Source organism: Rhagoletis pomonella, unplaced genomic scaffold, assembly GCF_013731165.1.
Source record: "Rhagoletis pomonella isolate Grant_MI unplaced genomic scaffold, Rhpom_1.0 Rhpom_scaffold_00002, whole genome shotgun sequence".
NCBI lineage: Eukaryota > Metazoa > Arthropoda > Insecta > Diptera > Tephritidae > Rhagoletis > Rhagoletis pomonella.
Window position 1 is genome coordinate 46,307,664 of NW_023458556.1, and position 5,192 is coordinate 46,312,855.

Genomic DNA, 5,192 nt, shown 5'->3' on the forward strand with positions numbered 1-5,192 from the left:
GACCAAAGTTCTCATCAATACCTTTCATTTGATATCCATATTGCGATGTTTTAGATAAATTGTATAGAATCGAAAATAAGTGGCAAATTTACAATAATATCCTAAGGGACAACACACAGGGCCGAATTTTCAGTACAAAAATCTGTACTTAACTGCCGCTTTTGAGTTAATTATGCACTGTGAAATTGGCCCTTAGTATATAGGGAAAGCATTCTCTTGGCACCCATGAATAGTAATAGGGTACCCTTATTTTCTAAACAAAAAAATAAACAAATATCCTACTCAAAATAGGCGGCAACCCTATTAAAAATATTTTTTATTTAGGGATTTTTAAAATACCTTCCATTTTATACCCATATTAAGATGTTTTAATTAATTTGTAACAACAAACAAAGTGAATGAAGATATATTTCACGCGTGCTCTGATATCGAAGGGCTTTCAACTTTGAAGAATTGCAATTCTACTGGTAAGTTCATATGTAACCGGTTTTTTCTCACTCACTTAGCAAGAATTGCATTTATCCAGTTTTTGGCGTTCAATGCCTAGCAAGGCAATAACTTAATCTCGTCATCAACATGTGCCCGCATCAGGGATGTTACGAATGTCATATATTTAGAATGCGAATTGCGGATTACGAATGTTTAGGAATAACATTAAAAAAAAGCTATAACAAACTTAAGTCATTGTTTTTATTACGTACTTAAAATTTGTATAAATTATAATTGGAATATAAAAAATTATTAGAACATTAACCCAGTGTTACACCTACATATGTACACAGTGTCACATTTTTCGGTAGAAAAGAAAACGCCATTAAATAATACAATACTATATTGGAGTCTATAAGGAATTGCCTCATATGCGAAAAAGCGGCAAAATTGCTTTTGAAATATTATATGCCTATATTGTACTTTGACTATTATGCCGAATTTCCACTAGGCATTGAAATGACAAAAAATATATGCCATTTAAACAAATGCCATGTGGAAATGAACATAATGATAATTTTTGTAACGTAATGACAAGAATATTTTTTAATGTCCAACTTTGTCATTTTTGCCATTTAATGCCTAGTGTAAATCCAGCATTAGATTATTAGCGTTTTCTTTTTTACCGCAAAACGTTGCCTCCTCATTGCCCTCGCCACACAAACACAAAGAAGAGGGCAATGAAAAGGCAAAATTTTTTTGTTAGAATTCCATGCGAATGCGAGTGAAAATATTCGTAACATCCCTATCACGCATATTTACATAAATATGTATGTACACATACGCATATGAGCAAACTCAAAGGTACGTCATAATTAAACATTTGGCAAAAAATGTTACAGCCAAAAGTAGAATACATTCACACCACTTCCGAGTAATAGGTAACATTAATTGAATAGCATATTTAAATATACATATTTAGGTACAGTATTGCTTCGATTTGTCAATCTGCTAAGTATTCGCTAAACATTTTAGGAACATTTTCAACGCAGATTATTTTATATTGTGACAAAATTTATTGGTTTGCCAGTGCGACACTTATTATTAACATATTATTATTAACACATCCAAAGCGACTCGCGAGACAGACGCACCATGTATGCCGCCTGTAACAAAACTCTCAAAATAGTAATCAAAAAGGGTAGCCAGAAAGTATCAAACGATTAAAATAAAAAAAAAAGTAAGTGCGCCTGGCCCACACTGGAGAAGTGAAACTTACGTTACATACATATCTATTTTGTCTCATAACCAATATACATACATACATATGCACAAACATACATAAATCTGCTTTTGCTTAACTAAGGTTATTTTTTGTCTTTTTTCTATCTAGATCCCCACCTCTACCCCTGTTCGTTCTAATTACATTTATGTTATTCTGTTTTCCTTCATCTTCATTTGAATCTTTATACTGTATCGATAACAAAATCGATAGTAACATCAAATAAAATATCGATAACAAAATCAATAAATATCGAAAAAAAATTGATAAATATCGATAACAAAATTGATAGAATCGATAACAAGATCGATAAAATTATCGATAACAAAATACAGTCGTGTCTCTATACAGCGAACGCCCGCTATAGTGAACACCTCGATATAGTGAACACCGAAATATTTACACAGAGTACTCTAAATAGTGAACAATCGAAAGCCTCTAAATAGTGAACAAAATTTTAAAAGCAACAGCAAGCATAAATTGACAAAAAAATACCAAATTTAACCGGAAATGAAAGCGGTTATTCCCTGAAATTTACCATTTTATGTTTATTACTAGAAAAGCTGCTACTATTTGATGCTAATGTTTATTTGGTTCTTGTCGAGTTCCAACCGCTTGTGAGTGAATGTGCGCTGTTTTATGTGCTTTTTTAGTTTTTGTGTGCTAATAAATTTAGCATTGAAATAATTTTTAAGTGTTATCATGTCTGCGAGGAAATTCCTTTCGTTGAAGCAAAAATCTTAAATTGTTGAAAAAATCGGAAATTTATGGTGTAACTGCAGACATCTTCATAGAATGGTTTCACCATTGCTTCGTCCCTCAAGTACATGAGTAATACATTTAAAATTCCTAACAGCTTTACCGAGTATTTTTTCGTTTTTAATTGTTATTAGGTTCAAAATTCTTAGCTACAAAAGGGTTTACCAACTAAAGCTATCCTATTGCTTGATAACGCCCCTAGCCATCCGCCAGAAGATGAACTTAAAACTGCTGATGGCTCAATATTCGTGGTTTACATGCCTCCAACCAAATTTAACGCCTTTTGTTCAGCCTGTGGATTAAAATGTGAATCGCTTAACTAAGCTGTACTACAAAAAAAACATCTGCTGTTATTAGCTGTAGGAAAAGATGACATCACACAATTTTTAAAAACTTTAACTTTTAAAGATGATGTATCATTTTTAATGCTTGCTTGGAATCGAAATGTTGGAAGCATTTATTAGAATGTTTCAATGCCACAGAGCCAAATGAAAGCGAGGATGAAGACGATGATGTTCCTCTGAGCTTACTTCGCCAAAAAATATTGCAGGAAAAATATAAAGAAATCGATGATATACAGGGTCTGCTGCAAGTTGTAATACCGGAGGTAATTTTATTGACCCTATTGACATTCACCTGTCCATTTCGTTTTTATATACTTTAATTATTTTAGGAAACCTACACTGAAAATGATATCTTAAATTAAAATACAATCGAAGACGACGAACCAATTGATTTAGAGAAAGATGCCGAGGATACTGCAGAAGCTGGTGATGATGGCCACGGCGAAGGACAGATCGGAAATCCTATAAAAGCCACTGAAACTATTAAAAACTGACTATGCTGGCATAATAGTATTGAGAACTCTACGTGAAAAAGCGGTCCAAAAGTCAATTTCCTCATGCATAAAGCAAACATCTATTCGCGAATTCTTTCAATAAACATTCATATGTCCATTTATATTTTCCTAAATATACATTTATTCCAAAGATCTGTTGCACTTACATACACAAACATGAATTTTGAGCAAACAAAAACAAGTTTTTGAACAAAATAAGTCAACCTTAATATAGTGAACAACCTGGATGCTATGAACAGGCCATGCAAAAATTAGTTCACTATGTCCAGACACGACTGTAGCTCAAATTATCGTTAACAAAATCGATAAACATATCGATAAAAATGTCCATTACAAAATCGATAAAAATATCGATAAAAATATGCATTACAAAATCGATAAATATCGATAACAAAGCTGATAAATATCCATAACAAAATCGATAAAAATCGATAAATACCGATAGCAAAATCTATAAAAAAATTGATAACAAAATCGATAAATATCGATAACAAAATCGATCAAAATATCGATAACAAAAACGATAAATATCGATAACAAAATCGATAAATATCGATAACAAAATCGCCAAAAAATATCGATAACAAAATCGATAAATATCGATAACAAAATCTATAAAAATTTCAATAACAATATCGGTAACAAAATAGTTAAAAATATCGATTACAAAATAGATAACAAATCGATAAAAATATCGATAACAAAACCGATAAAAGTATGCATTATTTTATCGATAAGTCCCGAGCATCCCAAAAATCTCTAAAATCCCAAAATAGTTCCCAGATTCAGTCTCTGTGTCTCTCTCTATATCCTTTCCTCTTTAATTACCTTTATTTCAATCTTTCTTCCCCTATCTTCATCTTTACTTTTATCGGTATCCTCATCCTCCTCTTTGTCTTTACTTTTATGTTTATCATTTTCTTCATCTACATATTCTTCTTCACCTTTGCCCATATATATTTAAGTAAAGTGTTTAAATTTACCTTGGTCTTAATTTTTGCCTTTATCTTTACGCATCTTTGTTTTTGTTTTTATTTTTACCTTTGCCTTTATCCTTTTCTTTATCTATGTCCGTACTCAACTCTACTTTCATTCTTGCATTGGTCTTTTTCTAAGTGTTATTCTTTAACCTTTTATTAGAAAATTTTGGTTAAATTAATAGATTAATACCATTTGCATACACACAAGAAGCACTTGTTTCTGCCCTAACCATTTCCGTTGCACCATTTCCTTTGCATCATTTCCGTTGCACCTTTTCCGCTGCACCATTCCCGTGTGCAATTTCCGTTGAATTTGCCAATTTACTCCCAACCAACCAACCGCCGCTGAAGAAGTTTCACTTCAAAAATTTTGGGTTTTCTATTGACGTTCATAGGCAATGATCCCACGCTAGGTACCTATTCGAATTTCGAAAGGTAACATTTTTTGTTTCCGTTCCACCCTAATGTGCATACATACATACATGTATTACCTTAGCTTATCTACCTTGAGCTGATTTCAACTCTGTTAATACGTTTTATCGCAATTTGATTGACATGATTGAACATTCTTCTTATCAATTGTTTCAACAAATTCTCGTTCTAACGTCACTGAACAAAAACTATAGCATACATCTGTGCGTACGACAAGCATGTTGCGTGAATTCTACATACAGCAACAATAAGCTGGAAGAACAAAAATAAACAAAAAACGTGAACAAAACTGACTGCCTTGTAACCGCTCCACCCTGCTCATGGGAAAGCGTACGCGATCTTAAGATAATCTCCAGTAGACCCTTAGCGGCAGCAATCATCAACAGAACACACACGCCGCATTTTGCTATCATTGCCGCCATAGACGTTGCCAACGCAAAGGGCTTCTCAA